The sequence below is a fragment of the Stegostoma tigrinum genome, chromosome 4 (genome assembly GCF_030684315.1).
Source record: "Stegostoma tigrinum isolate sSteTig4 chromosome 4, sSteTig4.hap1, whole genome shotgun sequence".
Classification (NCBI taxonomy): Eukaryota; Metazoa; Chordata; class Chondrichthyes; order Orectolobiformes; family Stegostomatidae; genus Stegostoma; species Stegostoma tigrinum.
Genome location: NC_081357.1, coordinates 78,399,978 through 78,423,512, shown reverse-complemented (window position 1 = coordinate 78,423,512; position 23,535 = coordinate 78,399,978). Strand labels below are relative to the sequence as shown.

Below are 23,535 nucleotides of genomic sequence, written 5' to 3'. Positions count from 1 at the left end.
TCTTTTAACTTTTCTGAAAATGTGTTCCAGTTCCAGAAAGATCTCTGGCATTCAGACAATGAATTGATCAAAGCCTGATCACATTGTTCGATTCCAGCCAATGGAGTTTACTGGTAAACATTTGGGAGACATAAACAACGACATTCCGTACTCCATACAAGGTAATCTGGTGTTTTTTTGCTTAGACGTATGACACTTGCCTTATTTGATGAACACAGGAAACTACAGGTCACAGCAGTTTAAACTAGTGGTGAGAGTTTCAACTAGCTTGACCAAAATTTCCCACCATGCTGGATTGTGGCTCTTAACCAATCTTGAATTTCTGCTGCTGGCCACCTGACCACAAGCTGCTAACAAACAGCTGTAGAATGAACTATGTTTAGGCTCAAAACTGAGGCCCAAAATTGTAGGCTGCCAATTGTTTGCTGATCACCCAACTGTGCACAGTGGGAATGGCATTTAACCTTGAAATTATGCACTAATTATCCCCATGGGGGACAGCACTTTATTACCCTGCACAGGGTGCATCCTACTCCAGAGCAGAGGCAAGCTTCAGAGCAAAGGAAGCTCGTTGCTTGAATTATTTGGACAATTGTTTCAATTTTGATACTTAGAGTAAGTGGCAGTTCATTTGACCAAGATTCCTCGGAAGCGTTTGGTTTTTCCTTTCTGTCCAGTGTGTATAACCACATTGTGATGACACTGCTGGCACCATCTTTGCCACAGGCATCATCACTGCTGCTTCATTGCTGGGCAGTGTCACAGTGCAATTCCTGCTCATGTGGTAGTTATTGCATCAAACAGTGGTATTGATGATACACAGCCAATACAAAATCAGTGATGCTTTTGTGTTTGCAGTGTTCACTAAAATGTGGCAGAATGGTAATGTAATAATTTTGATGTTGTGGGGAATTTTGAACAAGAATAAAACCAATGGAGATGAGGGTATTTTTTGTTTCATTTCCTCCTTATCTCCCTCTCAAATTTCAGTGTTTTCTATTGTTCTCTGTTGTGCTTTTTATTTTGATCAGCTGCTGTTTGTTAGTGAAGCCTATTCAGATGCCAGCAGTTCTCTTTGTATCTCATCCAGCTGCATTTTTGCACGCCGCCTGTCAGTAGCATGTCCCAAATAAACTTCTCTTTCTTTGCATTCTTCCCAAAAAGGTTCATTCTGATAAAATAGTTTGCAAATTATTTAGCACTTCTCTCATTTCCAGGATGCTCTAAAATATTTAAGTGATACATTTTAAACTGCATTGTTGATTTATTTAGTTATTGTTAAGTGTATGTCAGAACAGAATACAGTAGAAAAAGTTGCATACTGTTGTCACTTTCTGGCATCTTCCTAAAGCACAGAAAAATAAACCAAAGCATAGATTGATCTTAGGGGATAATAGGTCAACACCACATCATGGGCCAAAGGACTTATACTATGCTGTTCTGTTCTAAGTTCTAACATAGAATATAAAGGCAAAACATAAAGAAAAACTAGTGTTGAATTTTATAGTCCTCCTTAAGTGTTGCACCATGGGCCTAGTGGCCAGATCCAACTCCCCTTTGCCATGTAGCTGCCACTGGAACAAAAGTCATCACCCTTCAGTGTCAACTCTTCTCCTCTCAAAGCCTTCACCACTGAGTCTTCTATAGGTCTTGACAATACAGATACCACTGATGTCCCTGTGTACCGTACTGACCCAAAATGGTCTCCGCAGCTGCCATGAGTCCATTTCATGGCCACTGCTACTGATGTAGCTGGTTCTTGTACTGGGCCAAACTTGCCTCCACTGCATCCATGAATCTGGATTGGATGCAGACACCATTGGACCCCAAACCTGTCTCCACCTCAGCAACCATGAGTCGGCAGCAGGGCCACTTCACCAGAGGCTGCCAAGAATCCCAAAAGTACCTCTACTGCTGCCACATTGTTGGTAATTGCTTGTGTTGTAGCTGTGCTGGATTGTCTATGACCATGGCTAGTTCTGGAGTAGAAACCTCAGTTCCTTAACTGGAATATTGTCAGGATCTAGAGCTTTTGCAGTATCTGAAGTGTTTGGTTTTGCTCCTGATACCTTATGAAGTGAATCACTTCATCTGAATGCAGACATTTCTGATGTCTGAGACTTCAGTTGAGTCTTCTGACTGAAGATATTGTGAATATTTCAGCCTTGTCTTTAGTGCTGAAGTGCTGGACTCGTCATTGTTGCTTTGGGTAGTTATTTTACTGGTTGACCATTGAGGAAGTTTGTTGTTCTATCTGAATTTCAAGTCACCTATTGCATGAAATGTTCCTCTGTTAAAATTGTACCTGTGAACTTAATTTTAATGCAGTTTTGAAGTGCTACAAGTGGCATTCTGAATAACCTTGAATCTCTTGCGAGTTAGCTTTTTTGATGAAAGGTACAATCCTAATTTCATGTCAATTGTATTTGGTTGGGGTGTTTATATTTGTGTATGACATACATTTTGTACATTTCCCTGATATTAGAAGATAATTTCAGTTCTTTCCTCAAGCAGAGTGGTCTTTGCACTTACAAGTGTAATTCTTTTTATTTAACTATAAAACTAATGACCAGAATATTGTCAGAAGATGCTTGGATGCAATTTCAAAACACTCTTGCTAATGTGGTTAGCTTTTGGGAATGATATTTGTAAGTTTTACAGGGCTGCTTATAAAGCAGAAAGTGGAGTAAATTGAAGACAACCTTAAAAGATGTTGCCTCATTTTAGGAGGTGCTGCTAGGTGTCATAATTCATCCACTTAACTTTTCTGCAGTAGTTGATCAAAGGAATGAAGGCAGTGATGTAATGATCAGTGTCCTTATTCTAAAAGAAGCTGAAGTCTGCCTTTGGAATACCCAGAAGTGGGAGCTGAGCCTTACATGATGAACGGTGATAGAGAAGACTCTTAAGTAAAAGGCTAGGCTTTTAGATGATATTTTCCTCTGGCAACTTCACAAATGTGTGCTTGACTTTTCCAGCTTCTCATTTAAAATACTATATTGTTATTGCTAGTATACTAGACTTCACTTTGAAGCGTAGATCATAAGTTGAATCTCAGCCCTTAGGCCTACATGGATTGTTGTTGTCTTGGATAGTTATTTCGCTAGTAGACCATTGAGAAAGCTCTATGTTCTGTATGACCTTCCAGTTGCATATTAGTGCCTGAAATGTTCCCCTGCTAAACCACACCTGTGATTTTAATTTTAATGAAATTTTAAATTTCACCCAGTGGTGTTCTGAATGGCCTTGGACCTTTCTGGACTAATGTTAGCTTTTTAGATAGAATCTTAAGATGGCAAGATGTATTTGGTTGGGATGTTAAGGCTGAACACAGTAAGAAAGCCAAATTAACATTGTAGTGGCAAGTTCAGTTATGCAGCAATATGTGGATTCTGGTTTGCGTAGCACTTTCTGATGAATCTTGTTTATTGTGATATTTTGTAGATGGCAAAATATCACATTCTGCATGTGTTGGGATACCAATCAGTTTGTTTCAGCCACAGTTACAATGTTGCAAACCACATACTGGCTAATCACAGGACAAGCATGATTTTGAGGCTGGAGATCTTGCATGATTTCTTCAAAGAGATTGCTTTGTGCCTAGAGTTTGGAAGAAGAGGGAAATATGAATTTGGTAGTTGGCAAAGTTTCATAGAACGTTAATTATTTTATCACTTAGTATTAATGTGGAGCATCAATGTAATTAATAAAATGTGAGGCTGGATGAACACAGCAGGCCCAGCAGCATCTCAGGAGCACAAAAGCTGACGGATCAATGTAATTAAATTGCTTGACATTGGAAATCATTTAGAACTGCAATTTTTTTCTCCATTTATGGTCGGTTAATAAATTTATTTAAGATGGAACTTGAAGTTAGGAATGACAGCTGAAGGCAGCAGTTTCTGTTTGTTTATTAATGTGGTCAAGCTGACAGCATAGAACAGATTTATTTTACCAAAAGTAGGGCAAGTAGTTGTCACTATTTGCTGATAGTGGTGTTTTTCACTTTTGAACATGTATTTTTGTGAGTTGCTTCCTTCAAGAAACATTGTGTAAATTAAGTACTTTCAGTTATACATCTTAGTTTTAACATTATTTTTGTTTTAATTTGTCTCTTTTTAAATGCTTCCTAATCTGATTTCATTTTAATTAATGTTTTTGTTTTTTTTTCCCTTTTCTCTCCTTTCAGGTTTTGCAGAGTTTCACTGATGTCCACTCATAAGAACATGGTCACGATTTTTGTATTAAATATAAGTATAATAGGTTTTGCAAGAGGTTCAATGGAAATGGATTAAATAGATGTTTGATTTCTGTAGTTAAAATTGAGGGTGTGAATATGAGTGAAAGTATTTTACTTTCTATAAACAAAAGATTTAATGTTCCCATAAATGTGAAAAACTGCCTTAATCTATTGTCAGTATAAAATGCTATTATTCATTTTGGCCATTTTAGAATGTTCATGTGACGACTTGCATTTTTTTAGCCATATTGTGCACATTTTAAATCAGTTGTCAAAAATTTGGCAGAATCAAGGAATGCATAGATTGAAGAGACCAATTAACAATGTGCCAAAAATGGCCTAAATTTAGCACCTCTAAAACTTGGTATTGCATAGAAATTCTGAACATTTCATTGGATTTTGATATTTTCTGTTTTTGTTTTAAACAGCTTGCTTGTTCTATGGAATGAAAAATGGGACAGATAATTAGAAAATGTGCTTCCTTTTAGAAGGAATTGTAGAAGGCAGTTGAATCATATCTTTTTAACATGAGAACATGGCAGTCAGATGAATTTCTTCCCATTTGCAAAACTACTGAGAGAGAACCTATTCACTCGTGACCCAAGTTACCATGATGTCACTTGAAGTAGGGATGTAGCCTTGCCCTCTTCCATAAAAAGAACTTGATTGATTTAAAGCATGGAAAATTAAAAATTGATTTAACTGTTGTAAAGATTGCTTTTAAAAGCTTTTCTAATGGTAGTTATCTTGGATGAGGTCAAGTTGTACATATTTCAGTAAAGCGCAACTTTACAAAGTAATCTGCCTATGGCCATAACGGTCTGAAAAAGTCTCATCTCAGAACCTTGCATTCTGAAGGTTTATATGGTGCACTGTTAGTGTCCTAACCACTTGGTCAAGGTGGCCTGGGTTTCAAATCTACCCGCCTCAGTGATGTCATATCAGAGCAAGTGGATTGAAAAATATCCACACAAGTCATCTGTATCATTTAAAAGGATAATGATTTCACCTGTTTTAAAACAAAACTTATACAGTTTGACTGACTTCTTTGAGTTTGATCATCTGTTTGCAAAAGAAGAAAGATTTATACAGAATTTGCTAATTGCTAAACATTTTGACAATTCCCCTAAAGAAGGTTAAAATATTGAAGACATTCAACCTTGACCATCTAATGGTATGCAATAGTAACTGCTTTTGAAAACATTTTCTATTGCTGGCCACATGTAAAACTTGATAGCATGTTTTCAGAGTTGACAGTTAGAAGAAAAAATAGGGTAATGTCAATTTTGGATTGTCAGATGGTGAAGGATAGAGCATTGGAGACTTTTGGTCACTATTGGAATGTTTTATTTGTAATGACACATATTGCACTTTCAATAAAATAAAATTCTTTATTTCTGCTCCTATTCTCATGTCTATTCCTTAATGTAATTACTAGCTAGTTGATTCAAGATTAACATACGTTCTCTATTTGTTCGCTTATTTATTTATTTATTTATTTTGCAGCTTTTCCCAGGTTTTGCAGATTTGTCACAATTCTGACTGACTATTTAGTCAACTGCCACTTTTTGGATTTGGCAACTGGTTTACAGTTGGATGCTATTCCTACTTCCCACATATCCTGCGCTGGTAGCTGTAGTTTGTTTGAAAAGGAAGCACTCCTGCTCTTAGCTCCTACCATAGGCATTTTGGAAGCCTTTCCAGATTGATCATCAACCTGTTTGTAAGTGTTATGATAAATCTTCCATGGCCATGAAAGTTTGATGAGATATTTGAATGTGGACCTTCTGGCCCAGTGGTAGGATGCACTCTGCATGCCTCCAGGCCTTTTTCAAATAATTTTAGTTTTGACTTGCGTACAGTCTTTGCCTATTAATAAATTCATTGGGTCAAGGTGAAAGATCTGCTATCTTACGTTCCCATCCTATCCTGTATCTTTTGGTTCCTGCAGTATCCAAGAATTCATCAATCTCTAGTGGTCTATTTTGCAGCCATAGAGATAGAGAATTCCTAAGAGTTATGGCACTTTGAGTGAAGGGTCTTTTTGTTTTTGCCTGAAATGATCAATCCCTCCTTTTGATAACAAAGCGTGAAGGTGGATGAACACAGCAGGCCAAGCAGCATCTCAGGAGCACAACAGCTGACGTTTCGGGCCTAGACCCTTTGTCAGGCTCTGATGAAGGGTCTAGGCCCGAAACATCAGCTTTTGTGCTCCTGAGATGCTGCTTGGCCTGCTGTGTTCATCCACCTTCACACTTTGTTTTCTTGGAGTCTCCAGCACCTGCAGTTCCCATTATCCCTAATCCCTCCTTTTGAGATGGTTATCCATATTTTTATTAGTTTCACAATTTCCTCATTAAATCACCTGCATCTTTTAGCGGGATTTTTAACTGCCAACACGAAAGTAGGCAAATTGCGTTCACAGCTTTTAACACATTTTGCTTTCTGTTCTCATTTTTGTGACCTGTGCCATTATTGCTCGGCTGACGAATCCCAATTGCGTGATAACCAGCTGCACACCAATTAGTTTCTGAAGATCGAGCTGTTTATACTGAAGTGAAGGATAAGCTGCACCTTATTAACCTGGAGGTTATCAAGCTAATGATAAAATGCTCCTGATTCCTTCGGCATCTCTGAAACCATCAATTCCAAGTGAAACAGTTCTGAGAGATTTTGAGGTTTCTCCCATATTTAGTGTATGCCCGAAACACTGGTTGTGGTCTAGTTTGTGAATGGAGAGCTCGTTGTCAGAGTGAGAAACACCAGCTTTTATTCAATGAATGTAATGTCCAACTGAGTAACTTTCAAATCAGTTGATTTCTCAAAAATAAGTGACTTATTGTCCTCCATGTCCAGTTTCATTTATGATTGTTTCATAGAAGTGTTTACTGAGCAGTATAGGTCTCTCACTGGAGACCACGGCCACTTTTAAATGTTTTCTCCAACTATTTTGCACAGAGTTTTTTGCTGTTTTCTAATTACTAAACCTAAAGCAAGTAATACTTTTATATTCTTTACTCTTGGATCGATCATTAATGATTAATTAATATAACATTTTAACATCTACCATATTACCCACTGCTATTTGTCTTCAGACTTTGCTTGGCCTGATCTTATTCATGTGTCTGCCATCTTACTGAAGACCTTTGAAAATCCAAATATCCCAATATCATTACAATATCAGTACTTTTTCAAATAATTCAAAAGGCTCCTCTCTGCCGCTCCTTTTAGAAATTTATGCTTGTAGTTCTTTTGCTTGTTTTTTCTGCTCTTCTTTTCCTATTTGATCTTTGCATTAGGCTAGCTGATTCAGTTTTCTGGGCTTGTTCTATCTTGTAATATTGTGGCATGTTTATTTAATAACATTTTTTAATGTAATAGTTTTTCTTCCCTAGCTTTAATATGCACAGATGAATTTAATCCCAACTTGGACTAGTGTAACAATTAGTTTTCCTCACATGCTTTGCATCTTTTTTGATAACACAGAGCAGCAAACTCAACTGCCTGATTCTCTGCTCTCACTGACCTTCGTGCCCCAGTCTTCTCCTCTGAGACTAATTTGTCCAACCTCCACTTTGTTCTTTTCTTATGTTCCAATATTGTATTCACACTTGCCATTTCATCTACCGGCTCATTAAGATTGTTTCAATTCTCAGTATTTCTCTTCAGAATGTTGGATTAATCATGAGCAGGAGTCATCAAGGCCTCACTGTGGATGATTATATTGATGTTGGCACTGGCATAAAAAGTGACACATGGCTAGCATTCATTCTCTGGTTTTTTAATAAAAAGCCACACTAGTTAGCATTGTGTTTTGTTCTTGCCTTTTCAAACAGCGATATAAAGGTCAAGGTCTTTTTCTTTTAAGTTATGGCTTCAGCCTCTTCACTTTGTTTCAGTGTTCTGTTCTGGATTTTGTGCTTTTCATTTAAAAGCTTCGTATTTTTACTCAGTTGTCTTTCCTCCTTTAATCTTTGCACTTAGTGACAGATTCAGTCATTTCAGTGCTCAAGTACTTGTCACAGTTTTCTTTTCAAACATGCTAACAACCACACTGCAACAGTTGCTCCACTGTCAATTTAATCACCACCTCAATATTTGTTTTTGATGTCTTAGTTCCCTGTAATATAATCACTTATTCCCACCTCTCTTGTTCACACAGTGCAACCTCTTTTTCCCTCAATCAGGACCAAACTTGACATGCATCTGACCAAACCGATTGCAGAATCTAACGTAACCTAGCTGAGCCATCTGTTATAGAATCATTCTGAGACGCAAGGTCAATCTGCATTTTATTGTTGATTAGGTGGCAGCTCAATCTGCCCTCTCTTTCCACCCTGTCATTTGTGCATTTTTCCTGAACGTTTATTTGTTTTTAATCCCTGTACACCCACTAATTTTCCAGCCACTCTAGAATCTATGTATTTGTGGTTCATTCTCTATTTGTGTTATTTGCCCAGTAAAGTTCTTATCCCTGAAATTGATCTCTTGATTCCCTTCCCCCTTCCTTGTTCAACTCCTTGATCAGTCAATTTCCAAACATTCAAACGCTGGTGTTCTGTGCATATGCCATTGATACAAGTCTTGACAATTCAAACAGGAATTTGTTGTCTTTTCTCTAGAGCCACATCCAGAAATCTCTAAGGATCTATCTGCTGTTTCTAGTTGCTCATCTTCACATTGCCTCCTGGTGATGTCAGCTGTAGGCATGAGATCATCTTGCACCCAAGTTGATCATATTCAGCATTCACCCTTTGAGGCCATAGGTTGGCAAAATGCAGTGAACAATCTGAAAGCATCTGAATTGACTGAACTTTCAAGTCAGTATTGAGAAAATAAAAGTTATTGTCTTTGGTCCTTGCCTTCTTTGGGTGAATGAGACCATTTGAAGCTTTTAAACTACACATTCTTTCCATATCATTTATGCGCGGTCACACTAAAGTCAATCTGCCACTGAAGCCCAATGTTCAGACCTTTTTACTCTAAAGTTCATCACCAAACTTCTACATTCCATAAACTTTCAATTTTTGCCAAACTGTCCATTTGTTCTTTCCCAAACTAATTGTATTGTCTGTTACTGCATCTTTGTTTACTTTGATTTGGTATTGCATGTTACTTCCATACTTGCATTTCTACTTATCTCTCTTCCACCCTTTCTCCTCTTTTCTGGTATTGCATCTAGATTTTGAACCTGATCTGTATGGCAGTTGGGGACAATTAACTCCTTGTTGAAGAGAGAGGGGATGAAAGTGAATGTTTAAAAGAGTGTGTGGCTGGGAGATATTTGGGATGTTTTTGGAGCTAAGATATAAAAACTTCAAATCAGGACAGTGAAGAGATCAGGATTTGGTGTTTTACTGTATAACAGAGTTTGGGGCTGGATGAACACAGCAGGCCAAGCAGCGTCTTAAGATGCTGCTTGGCCTGCTGTGTTCATCCAGCCCCACACTTTGTTATCTTGGATTCTCCAGCATCTGCAGTTCCCATTATCTTTGGTGTTTTACTGTGCCTGCTGGGCAGTGTTTTCGTTAATTGCACAAGTTTGATTTTCCAGGAAGAAGCTCCTCTGAATGGGCAACAAACGGCAAAGATGAAGCTTCACACTAATGGATTGCTGTGGGAGTTGTAAAATTACAGGAAGGCCAATATCCAAATGCATGCAAATAATAGGTATTCTATTTTCAGGTTGGAAGTCAGGAGCTTGGTTTTGAAAATATAGTTATTTTCATATTCAGACAGTAATATTAGAAGAAAAATTAAGATGTTGGAAAATGATTAGATTGAGCTATTATGCTGAATGTTGTGAAGTAAAGAAAAAAAATACTTTTCTTCATTTTCTTGTATTTGAAAATCTGTGGTGCAACAAAAAGGAATGAGTCTAACATAGATAATGGGAACTGCAGATGCTGGAGATTCCAAGATAATAAAATGTGAGGCTGGATGAACACAGCAGGCCAAGCAGCATCTCAGGAGCACAAAAGCTGACGTTTCGGGCCTAGACCCTTCATCAGAGAGGGGGATGGGGGGAGGGAACTGGAATAAATAGGGAGAGAGGGGGAGGCGGACCGAAGATGGAGAGTAAAGAAGATAGGTGGAGAGGGTGTAGGTGGGGAGGTAGGGAGGGGATAGGTCAGTCCAGGGAAGACGGACAGGTCAAGGAGGTGGGATGAGGTTAGTAGGTAGCTGGGGGTGCGGCTTGGGGTGGGAGGAAGGGATGGGTGAGAGGAAGAACCGGTTAGGGAGGCAGAGACAGGTTGGACTGGTTTTGGGATGCAGTGGGTGGGGGGGAAGAGCTGGGCTGGTTGTGTGGTGCAGTGGGGGGAGGGGATGAACTGGGCTGGTTTAGGGATGCAGTGGGGGAAGGGGAGATTTTGAAACTGGTGAAGTCCACATTGATACCATATGGCTGCAGGGTTCCCAGGCGGAATATGAGTTGCTGTTCCTGCAACCTTCGGGTGGCATCATTGTGGCAGTGCAGGAGGCCCATGATGGACATGTCATCAAGAGAATGGGAGGGGGAGTGGAAATGGTTTGCGACTGGGAGGTGCAGTTGTTTGTTGCGAACTGAGCGGAGGTGTTCTGCAAAGCGGTCCCCAAGCCTCCGCTTGGTTTCCCCAATGTAGAGGAAGCCGCACCGGGTACAGTGGATGCAGTATACCACATTGGCAGATGTGCAGGTGAACCTCTGCTTAATGTGGAATGTCATCTTGGGGCCTGGGATGGGGGTGAGGGAGGAGGTGTGGGGACAAGTGTAGCATTTCCTGCGGTTGCAGGGGAAGGTGCCGGGTGTGGTGGGGTTGGAGGGCAGTGTGGAGCGAACAAGGGAGTCACGGAGAGAGTGGTCTCTCCGGAAAGCAGACAGGGGAGGGGATGGAAAAATGTCTTGGGTGGTGGGGTCGGATTGTAAATGGCGGAAGTGTCGGAGGATAATGCGTTGTATCCGGAGGTTGGTAGGGTGGTGTGTGAGAACGAGGGGGATCCTCTTGGGGCGGTTGTGGCGGGGGCGGGGTGTGTGGGATGTGTCGCGGGAGATGCGGGAGACGCGGTCAAGGGCGTTCTCAATCACCGTGGGGGGAAAGTTGCGGTCCTTAAAGAACTTGGACATCTGGGATGTGCGGGAGTGGAATGTCTTATCGTGGGAGCAGATGCGGCGGAGGCGGAGGAATTGGGAATAGGGGATGGAATTTTTGCAGGAGGGTGGGTGGGAGGAGGTGTATTCTAGGTAGTAGGAGGTTCTTCCTCTCACCCATCCCTTCCTCCCACCCCAAGCCGCACCCCCAGCTACCTACTAACCTCATCCCACCTCCTTGACCTGTCCGTCTTCCCTGGACTGACCTATCCCCTCCCTACCTCCCCACCTACACCCTCTCCACCTATCTTCTTTACTCTCCATCTTCGGTCTGCCTCCCCCTCTCTCCCTATTTATTCCAGTTCCCTCCCCCCATCCCCCTCTCTGATGAAGGGTCTAGGCCCGAAACGTCAGCTTTTGTGCTCCTGAGATGCTGCTTGGCCTGCTGTGTTCATCCAGCCTCACATTTTATTACCATGAGTCTAACATAACCTGGTAAGCAAAAGTGGAAGTGAATAAGATTCAAGAAAAACAAAAGTTGACAATACAGGGGACTTTAATTCTATACAAGTTGTGATCTGGTGTCAGTTGCACACAGAAACAAAGATTACGTTGTGTCCAATTACATGTCTCTTTTTTCCTCCAAGGATGTTTGCCTTATGGCATTTTGAATTTTGTTCTCAATGTTGCTGAAGTGGCAGTTTTCTTACAATATAAAGTGCTTTTAATAAATTCCTTTGTTTGATACCTGCATTGGGTTTTATATCTTATTGTGCTTTTCTAGAATTTATTAGAACAATTTTGCTTTACGGCTCCAGTTTCAGCAGTGCCAAACATATTTTGATCTCTCCACATCTTGCTTCATAACCTAGAAATGTGCACTGGATGCTTTTTCCAAGGAGCTTTTAGCTAATAGAATTGTAACCTGGTATAGGCAGGCCAGGAAACCTTGCAACAGCACCTTTTTTGCCCAGTTCTCTGGTTTAAGCCTATGTTAATATATCCTTTTCTATTTTAAGCCATTCATCTAAAGGCCTTTACTTTGATTATTTCCTGTTTTGATTATTTCAGGGGATAAAAGTGAAATCTGCCTAATTTGGAGTGCAATCTCGTGTATTTATCAAAATGGTGATACCTTTGTTTTATACTTGTTCTACAACAAAACAAACTTTATTAATTCTTTGTGATTTTCTGAAACAGGATGACTCAGTTGTTAGCACTGCTGCCTGACAGTGCCAGGGATCTGGTTTCGATTCCAGCATCAGGTGCTGTCTGTATAGAGTTTGCACATTCTCCCAGTGTTGATTTGGGTTTCTTCTGGGTGCTCCGGTTTCCTTTTAGAGTCCATAGATCTGCAGGTTAGGTGGATTGGCCATGCTAAATCGCTCATGGTATCTAGGGATGTGCAGACCAGGTGGATTAGCCATGGGAAATGCAAGACTAGGGTGTGGGTTGAGTTGGGATGCTTCTTGAAGGGGTGGTAAGGACTTGATGAGCTAAATGGGCTAGTTCCACACTGTAGGACTTCTGTGCCTTGCCTTGACTCTGAATCTTACAGGATCCTTTTTGTTGAGGTTCATGGATTGTAACTTTGAGACCTAAAATTCTCTTATTCAATCATCTCAAACCTACCTCTTTAAACATATGCCACATCCTGAAGATGTTCCTCTAACCCAAATCTATCCCTGTTGTGCTGTTTACTGTACCTGGAGAACGCAACATTCATGCAATTTCCCAAAAACACAAGTAGCCTGGTGTTTGCCATCTTGGAACTACACTTGGTCAAGTATTGGCTATCCAGAGTTGCCCTGCATCATCCAAACAGTTGTGCAAAAGCCATCACTGAGCACTTCTCCCAGTATGCATGTGGCCTGGCTATATATATGGCCTTGCATGTAAAACTGCACGTTCCCAATAGAACCAGTTTTTAAGCATCAAGTCTCACTGGACTGTAATCACATCCTATTTTATGAACTCCTCTCGATGTCAATATTTTAAGACATTAACTTTTATTTGCAGAAACCAAAGTGAACAGAAATCAAACATTTCCAATCCGGCATTAAATTACCTCTTGAATTTTTGAGCATGTTGTGTTTTAATGTCACTGAATGATTGCTGAACTTAGCTCAAATCTGATCACTGTTCTGCTAATGAAGTCCTGCCTGCCTTGCACTTGATACAACACTGTTGCCTTTCATCAATGATGTTCTTTCTGTTCAAAGAAGTTTGTTCCCAGTTCTTCAATGTTCAACACCTCCCCTCTGTTTGACCTGTATAACTGGAAGTAGGCACAGCATGCTAGAAATACCCCCGAGCACCAAACCATCCACAACCTCATCACTTCACATGACCTCCCACCACAGCCTCCAACCTCATTGTTCCCCAAACCCACACTGCCCGCTTCTATCTCCTTCCCAAAATCCACAAACCCACCTCCCCTGGTTGACCCATTGTCTCCGCCTGTTTCTGCTCCACCGAACTCCCCTCCACCTATCTGGACTCCATTTTCTCCCCCTTGGTCCAGGAACTCCCCACCTACGTCCGTGACACCACCCACAACCTCCACCTCCTCCAGAACTTCCAATTCCCCAGTCCCCAACACCTCATTTTCACTATGGATGTCCAGTCCCTATACACCTGCATTCCCCATGCAGATGGCCTAAAGGCCCTCTGCTTCTTCCTGTCCTGCAGGCCCAACCAGTCCCCCTTCACTGACACCCTCATCCGCCTAGCCGAACTCATCCTCGCCCTCAACAACTTCTTTTTCGATTCCTCCCACTTCCTACAGACAAAGGGGGATGGCCATGGGTATCCGCATGGGCCCAAGCTATGCCTCCCTCTTTGTAGGTTACGTGGAGCAATCCCCCTTCCGTACCAATACTGGCCCAAAACCCCACCTGTCCGTTACTTTGACTGTATCGGTGCCGCTTGTGCTCCCAAGAGGAACTTGAACAGTTCATTCACTTCACCAACACCTTCCACCCCAACTTTAAGTTCATCTGGACCACCCCAACACATCCCTCACCTTCCTGGACGTCTCTGTCTCCATCTCAGTCAACCACCTAGAAACCGATATTGATTTCAAGTACCCCCGACTCCCACAGCTACCTAGAATACACCTCCACCCACCCACTTTCCTGCAAAAATTCCATCCCGTATTCCCAACACCTTTGCCTCCACTGCATCTGCTCCCAGGATGAGGAATTACATTCCCGTACATCCCAGATGCCCTCATTCTACAAGGACCGAAACTTCGTCCCGCCCCCCCCCCCCACTCTGGTGGAGAACGCTCTTGACTGTGTATTCTGCAACTCATCCCTCGCACCCCATCCCCACAATAACCACCAAAAGAGAATAGCCCTCGTCCTCACACCACCCCACCAACCTCTGGATCCAACGCATCAACCTCCAACACTTCCACCATCGACAATCCGACCCCACCACCAAAGGCATTTTTTCCATCCCCACCCTTGTCTGCTTTCCGGAGGGACCACACTCTCCGGGACTTAGTTTTCAGCTCCACAATCCCATACAACCCCACTACACCTGGCACTTTCCCCTGCAACCGCAGGAAGTGCTACATTTGCCCCCACACTACCTCCCTCACCCCATCCCAGGCCCCAAGAAAACTTTCCACATCAAGCGCATGTTCACCTGCACATCTGCCAATGTGGTATACTGTGTCCACTGTACCCGTTGTGGCTACCTCCCAGTTGCGAACCATTTCAATTCGCCCTCCTATTCCTTAGATGACATGCCCATCCTGGGTCTCTTGCAGTGTCACAACGATGCCACCGGAACGTTGCAGGAACAGCAATTCATATTCTGCTTGGGAACCTTGCAGCCCAATGGTATCAATGGATTTCACAAGTTTCTCCCGTCCTCCCACTGCATCCTAAAACCAGCCCAGCTCGTCCCCGCCTCCCTAACCTTTTCTTCCTCTCACCTATCCTCTCCTCCCATCAGAAGCCACACCTCCATTTCCTACCTTCTAACCTCATCCCGCCCCCTTGACCTGTCCGTCCTCCCCAGACTGACCTATCCCCTCCCTACCTCCCCACCTACCCTCACCTCTACAGTCTCCACCCCTGCCCCTTTAACTTGTCTGTATCCTCTCCACCTATCTTCTCCTTTACCCACCTTCGATCCGCCTCTCCCTATTTATTTCAGAACCCTCTCCCCATCTCCCTTTTCTGATGAAGGGTCAAGGTCTGAAACATCAGCTTTCGTGCTCCTAAGATGCTGCTTGGCCAGCTGTATTCATCCAGCTCCACTCTTTGTTATCTAGAACTACAAGTCGTATTTTGTCTGGAGTACTGAATAGTCTTCCTGCCCTGCAGACAGGTCCAAGCAGCAGTACCTCATCTTCAGGAGTCCTGTCATCTGCTCCATTATGGCTCTGGTTGAAGAGTGGACTGTATTATATCTACTCGACCGCAGTCAGAGGGTTGCAAGATAAAGTAATGAATCAAGATTGCAGAAAGTGTCTGGACCTTTAAACACAGTAGGTGCAGAATTGGTCTGTCGAGGTGTAGAATTGGTCTCATGGTGCTGTGGAAGCAGTCAGTTGTAAACACGTGCGAGTTCTCTGCAGCTGTCACCTTGACTATCAGACTAGGATGGCCACTCATTCCTTCAGGTCACAGATTCCACGCCTACAGCCTACATAGTTGGTGACAGTGTCTCAAATTCCTGAGCTTTTGCTGACATTACACTTTTTGGTCATCTAGAGGAAATGACATTGGGGCCAGAGCCATATATCCTCAATCTGCAACATTCCTAGAAGCTCATTAACTTGCAAACTCATGTGGTGGAAGATATGCAGCTTCTGCAAGTTGTTGCTGGCCCAGGTATTGCTTGATTGTCCCTTCTCCGTCTTTCTGCGTCCTTGTTACGTAGTGACAATTGAGATGCTGACACCTACCACAGCTATGTCCTTTGGTTATGCTGTCAGTGAACCTGTGTCGGGAACAGAAAACATTCTTGACAATGGGAACAATCAGCAGTCACATCACTTACAAATTACCATGCTCACTTGTTGAGTGAGACGTATTCTGACATGGAGGGCCATGGAATGACTTGTTTTGCCAATTTGACATGAAACCTTATTTTGTGTTCTATTGGTCTTGCTGGAGAGACAGTGGTAGAGTGAAGGTGCTAAAGGAGAACCAGTAGAATCAGACAGCATGGAACAGACCCCTGGTCCAACCAGTCCATGCCACCAGTAATCCCAGAGTAAACAAGTACCACCTGCCTGCACTTGGCTCATATCCTCCTTTATGCATGTGCTTATCTAAATATCTTTTAAATATTGTAACTGTGCCTGCATGCACCACTTCCTTTGGAAGTTCATTTCATACAGTAGCCACTCTGCAAACAAAAAGTGCCCCTCACATCTCTGCAATAATGCTTTGTATGATCACCTGTGATTATTTCTGTTTCACAGAGATGCACATCTGCAATTTGCAACCACCAGTAACACAAGTAACATTGCCTGTGACTAGCAATTGAACCCCACATGTTAGTTGCATTTCATATCCACGATAATATGAGAGCAACTGATGTGAACCTGGAATCTATAAATGTATAATAGATGCCATTTGAAGGGCCTTTTGTCACGACTGTGTTTTAAGCATCAAACTAATGTTAGTTCTACCCATTTCAGGCTTGGTTCCAGCTATTTTGCATGTTGCTTTTAGCAATCAGCAGATCATGGAAGGCAGTACAGGTCCTGTAGAGTACATTGAGTGCACGGCTTGATCTGGGTCTTGGGTGCTGTTCACTCCGTGAACCTCCTTGTCCTTTTCTACTTAGCACTCCTTTTACAATCCATCTTGACCAAAACCCCACGTGTCCACCTACCACCTTAAACTGAGATTCCAACTGTCCTCCATACCAAAGCCCATCACTACACCATAAAAATGGTGGCAGGTTAAGTCGCTCCATTTAGAGCTATGCTCTGTTCACCAGTTCCCTTTTATTTTTCTTCTTCTCTCTGTAGTAATTTTATCTCGCACACCCCTCCCCCCCAACCCTTTTAACAACCAACCGAAGGAGTTGGGTTGCAACGGGAACTGCGTGGTGGGAACTGAATGCGTGAGCTGTGTCCTGCAGCAAAGGGCTGGAGCATCATCGATGAGAGCGGGCCAGTGAGGTGGTGACAGCAGCCTAGGATTGGAGTGGTGCCTACACCATTGTGGAGATGGACTTGGAGCTCTGAGATCTGGACGTTTTTTTTTCTTGCTTACATTTTGACTCTTAAATCTTTTAATTCTGGTTTTGTAACCAAGTGGGTGCCAGTGAATGGTGACTTTGTGCACTTTTTGCTGTACTTAAGTATTTTTATACTTGGTATATGTGGCAAATAAATAAGTAAATCTAAAGGAATATATAATTCCTTTAAGCAATGTAATAGTTATTCAAAAACTGTTATTGCCTATGCAGTGCTATGCCTTTTAATGTGTTTTTCTGTCCCAACTCAACCAATTTGTACCTCATGCTTTTATAATTTCCCTTATTCAAATTATGTGCCCTTCAGATTGGACTACCTCACTTAACCATAAATGTAAAGTTCTGTCATTGTGGCCATTCATCCCTAAAGTTCTTTCACAAGAGTATCAATTAGCCCTTTTTTTCATTTTGTCATACTTGATCTAAAATAGCCTATCCTTTTGGTAGCTCTTCAAAGGAATTGTTCAAGGAAACAATCATGAAACATTCCAGAAACCTGTTCCCTACAGCTTTAGTGTACAGTTGATTTATCCAGTCAATATGCAGGTTGAAGTCTAGCTTGATTATTGATTTATACCTTGCCCCACACCACCACCACTATTTTGTGGCCTTTCAATAACTGCAACCAATGTCTGTTGCTGCTGCTTGCTTTTTTTTTAGTTCCATCCATGCAGATTCCATACAGTATTCTTTAGATTTAAAGATCCTCCTCACTTATGCAGTAGCCCCCTCTCACTACCAGCATAACGTCACCTACTTTTGCTTCTTGCCTGTCTTTCCTAAATGTTGACTATCTTTTTGAATATTCACTTCCTGGTCCTGGTCAATATATAACTGTTTTTGCATTGGCAATTAAATCATAACAGGTTATTTCAATTTATGTCTTTAAATCATTTATCCTGTTACAAATGCTGTGCATTTAGGTAGAGTGCCCTTAACTTTATTTTCTTGATTTTTTCTGCATTTGAGGTGTATTCAGTTCTGCTTTGGTTCGAACATAGAACAGTACAGGATAGAGAGAGGCCCTTTAACTCACCGTGTTAATAGACAATAGACAAGTGTCCGTGCTGACCATGATGCTATTCAATACTAATTCCATCTGCCTGTATATGGTTCTTAATCTTCTATTCCCTGCCTGTTCATGTGTCTGTAAATACTACTTTAACTTTGTTGTATTTTCTTCTACAACATGCCATGGCAGTTCGTTCCAGAGAGCTACTACCATAAGACAGAGGAGTAGAAGTAAGGCCATTTGGCCCATCAAATCCACTCTGCCATTTAATCATGGCTGATGGGCATTTCAAACTCACTTTCCTGCATTTTCCCCATAGCCCTTGATTCCTTGTGAGGTCAAGAATTTGTCAATCTCTGCCTTGAAGACATTTAATGTCCCAGCCTCCACTGCGCTCCGTGGCAACGAATTCCACAGGCCCACCATACTCTGGCTGAAGAAATGTCTCCTCATTTCTGTTTTAAATTTACCCCCTCTAATTCTAAAGCTGTGCCTACGGGTCCTAGTCTCCCCGCCTAACGGAAACAACTTCCCAGCATCCACCCTTTCTAAGCCATACATTATCTTGTAAGTTTCTATTAGATCTCCCCTCAACCTTCTAAACTGTAATGAATACAATCCCAGGATTCTCAGCCGTTCATCATACGTTAAACCTATCATTCCAGGGATCATCTGTGTGAATCTCCACTGGACACGCTCCAGGGCCAATATGTCCTTCCTGAGGTGTGGGCCCCAAAATTGGATACAGTATTCTAAATGGGGCCTAACTAGAGTTTTATAAAGTCTGAGAAGCACATCACTGCTAGTATATTCCAACCCTCTTGAGATAAACGACAACATTATATTCGCTTTCTTAATCACGGACTTTACCTGCAAGTTAACCTTTTAGAGAATCCCGGGCCAACACTCCCAGATCCCTTTGTATTCCTGCTTTACAAATTTTCTCACCGTTTAGAAAATAGCCCATACTGTGTTCTTTTTTCCAAAGTGCAAAACCTTGCATTTCCTCACGAATTTCATCAACCATTTCCTGGACCACACTCTTAAACTGTCTAAATCGTTCTGCAACCTCCCCACCTCCTCAGTACTACCTGCCTGTCCACCTATCTTCATATCATTGGCAAACTTCACGAGAATGTCCCCAGTCCCTTCATCCAGCGCATTAATGTATAAAGTGAACAGCTGCGTCTCAACACTGAACCCTGCTGGACACCACTTGTCACCGGTTGCCATTCCAAAAAATAGCCTTTTATATCAACTCTCTGCCTTCTGTCAGACAGCCAATACTCGATCCAAGCCAGTAGCTCACCTCGAACACCATGGCCCTCACCTAACTCAGCAGCCTTCCATGAGGCACCGTATCAAAGGCCTTTTGGAAGTTTAGATAGATAACATCCATGGGGTTTCCCTGGTCTAACCTACTTATTACCTCTTCAAAGAATTCTAACAAGTTTGTCAGGCATGACCTCCCCCTACTAAATCCATGCTGACTTGTTCTAACCTGACCCTGCACTTCCAAGAATTTAGAAATCTCATCCTTGACAATGGATTTTAGAATTTTACCAACAACCGAGGTTGGGCTAACCGGCCTATAATTTTCCATCTCTGTCTTGATACTTTCTTAAACAAGGGGGTTACAACTGCAATTTTCCAATCATCTGGGACTTTCTCAGACTCCAGTGACTTTTGATCTTTCAAAAGATCACAACCAAAGCCTCCGCTATTTCCTCAGCCACCTCCCTCAGAATTCTAGGACATAGCCCATTGGGGCCAGGAGATTTCTCAATTTTTAGACCTTTTAGCTTGTCTAGCACTTTCTCTTTTGTACTGCCTACCATACTCAACTTCGCCCCCCGACTCTCCCTAATTGTTGACATACTACTCATGTCTTCCACTGTGAAGACTGATGCAAAGTCCTTATTAAGTTCTTCAGCTGTTTCCTTATTTCACCTGACTAGCCTTCCAGCATTAATTTGGAGCGGCCCAATGTCTACTTTTGCCTCTCGTTTGTTTCTTATTTATTGAAAGAAACTTTTACTATCATTTCTAATATTACTAGCTAGCCTACCTTAATATTTGATCTTCTCCTTCCTTACTTATCTCTTTGTTATCCTCTGTTTGTTTTTGTAGCCTTCCTAATCTTCTGATTTCCCAGTACTCTTGGCCACTTTATAGGCTGTCTCTTTTTCTTTGATACATTTCCTGACTTCCTTTGTCAGCCATGGCTGTCTAATCCGACCCCGGATAATCTTTCTTTTCTTTGGGATGAACCTCTGTACTGTGTCCTCAATTACACCCAGAAACTCCTGCCATCATTGCTCTACTGTCTTCCCCAACTTTCCAACCTTCTTGCACATCTCCTTCAAACTGTCCCCCTTTCATGTTAAAAATAGTGCCCTGTAGCATTTGACATTTCTATCCTGGGGAAAAGATTGACTCTCCACCCTATTCATGCCTCTCATAATTTTATATTCTTCTATCAGAGTGCCCCTCAACCTCTGGCACTGTAGCAAAGTCAATCTAGCATTGAAGTTAGTTGGCTTGCTGAGTTGGTTCATTGTTTCACAGATGTTTCATTACCCTGCTAGGTAACATTATCAGTGTAGCCTCCGATGAAGCGCCATTGTGTTTTCCCGCCTGTTATTTAAACCCTGGAATCTGTTGAACTGGATTACCTCACTTCTGCTTTTCCTATGCAGTGGAGTGTATAAGGGATTGAGCTCTGGGGTTTTTTTAATGGCTTTCTTCATGGAGTACCACACTTCTAGGAATTCATGTGCTTGTCTCTGCTTGTCCCAGGATCTTGGTGTTGTCCCAGTCGAATTGGTGGTTCTCCTTATCCATGTGGATAGAGATGAGTGAGTATTGGTCGTATCTTTTTGTAGACAATTGATGTTCGTGCATCCTTGTGGTTAATTTCCTTCCTGTTTGTCCAATGTAGTGTTTGTCACAGCCTCTGCAGGGAACCTTTTCTATGACATTGGTCCTGTCCGTAATGGGTAGTGGGTCTTTGGTTCGGGTGAGCAGTTGTCATCGAGTTGATGTGGGTTTGTGTGCTACTTTGATCCCCAGTGATCGTAGGAGTCTTGTGGCTAGTTCAGATGTGTTCCTGATTTTAAGGTAGTGTGCTGAGTGTGTCGGGGTGTGTAGTATCTTCCTGGTGTAGTTTGTGTTATAGGCATCTTCTGACCCAGTTTTTTGGGTATCCATTGTCCTAGAATACCTGGAAGAGGTACTCTTCGTTTTGGTATAGCTCTGTGCCACTGCAGTGTGTTGTTGTTTGTTTAAATAGTGTTCTTACGCAACTTTATTTCTGTGTGTTAGGGTGGTTGCTTTTGAAATTCAGTACTTGTTCAGTGTGTGTGTGTTTCCTGTGTACCTCCTGTAAGGAATTCTCCATTTGTCCTGTGCTCTACCATGACGTCCAGGAATAGGAGTTTTCGTTCTTCTCTCTGGTGAATCTGATTCTGGTGAGGGTGTTGTCTGTTAGTTTGTGTGACTCCCCCAGTTGGCCTGTTTAATAAATAACAAGTCGGAAAACACAATGGCACTTCATCGGAGGCTGCACTGATGATGTTACCCAGCGTGGTAACAAAATGTCTGTGAAATAACGAACCAGCTTGGCAAGTCAACCAACTGCAACATCCACAACCCGAGCTACAAATTTACCTTACAATCCAACATTGTCCAACCTGTCCTTTCTAGTTAATCCACTGACATCCTGCTAAAATATCTTCTGCATCCTTACCAAAGACTCCACATCCGATAGGGCAGCAACTAGAACTGTGCGTTGTATTATAAAAGTGCTCTGACCAAAGTCTTATGCAGCTGCAACATGAATTGCTAACTTGTATATTCTGTGCCCTGAGCTTCGAAGGAAAGCACACTGTATACCTTCTTTTCTATCTTATCCACTTGTGTTGCCACTTTCAGGGAGCTATGAACTTAGACCCCAAAGACCTTCTGTATTACACTGCTCCTAAGAATCTGGCCATTTACTGTTTTCTTTCCTGTTGTATTTGTCCTCCCAAAATGCATTCTCATATTTGTCCGCATTAAACTCCATCTGATGTTATTCTGCCCAACTTTCTAGCTGATCAATATCCTGTTGTATCCTCCTTCACTATCCATTACTCCACCAATCTTTGTGTCAACTGCAGACTTTCAAATTGGAGCTGTGATATTTTCATCCAAATTCTTTTTATACATTACAAGCAACAGTGGTCACAGCACTGATTCTCATGGAACACTGGTCACTGACCTCCAGTCAGAAAAACACCTCTCCACAATTACCTTCTGTCTTCTATGGCCAAGCCAGTTTTGCATACAACTTGCCAACTCACCATGGATTCCATGCGATTTGATCTTCTGGACCAGCCTACCATGAGGAAGGAAACTTGTCAACTGTTTTAATAAAGCCATGTAGACAACATCCACTGCCCTACCCTTGTCAAATATTTTTGTCACTGTCTCAGCAAAATCAAGTTTGTGAGACAAGACCTCTCCTGCAAAACAAAAATATGCTGAGGGCCCTAATAAGTCAATTTTTCAAATGCCAATAAACCCTGTCCCTTAGAATCTTCTCCAGTAATTTCTGTCCCACTGATGTAAACCTTGTGGATTTATTATTTCCTGGATTATCCCTGTTGCCCTTCTTGAACAAAGGAACAACATTGGCTGTTTTCCAATTTTCTGGGACATCCGCTCTCGAGCCCCTGACAAATTTATTTAAGCTAAGCCCAACTGTGGTAGCACATCATCCTCTGAGGATATCAGTCGCAGTCCCATTTAGATGTTACCAGTCCAGCCTCTACAGATCATATCTGTGCAAGAACTAGTCCCAATGTCTCAGAAATCTGATGCCCTCCCTCCTCCACTAGTTTTTCAGCCACATGTTTGAATGATTGATCTGCCTGCTTCTATGCTTATTAGTAAATGCTGGTAACAATCCTAATCTCTTGATGTCCGTTTTTCCTTCTGAAC

General features: G+C 42.0%; 1 protein-coding gene and 1 long non-coding RNA gene across 3 annotated transcripts in view; both read left to right on the top strand.

Moving 5' to 3' along the window:
* Positions 1 to 5,641, top strand: part of LOC132205988 (uncharacterized) — a 37,820-nt gene extending 32,179 nt beyond the window's left edge. Inside the window, exons 2-3 of the long non-coding RNA XR_007247547.2 lie at positions 31 to 161; positions 4,190 to 5,641. This is a non-coding gene — a long non-coding RNA (uncharacterized LOC132205988). The remainder of the gene's footprint in view (positions 1 to 30; positions 162 to 4,189) is intronic.
* The window catches only part of LOC125452426 (XK-related protein 6-like), a 452,844-nt gene that overhangs the window by 65,630 nt on the left and 363,679 nt on the right, over positions 1 to 23,535 (top strand). The window lies entirely within an intron of this gene.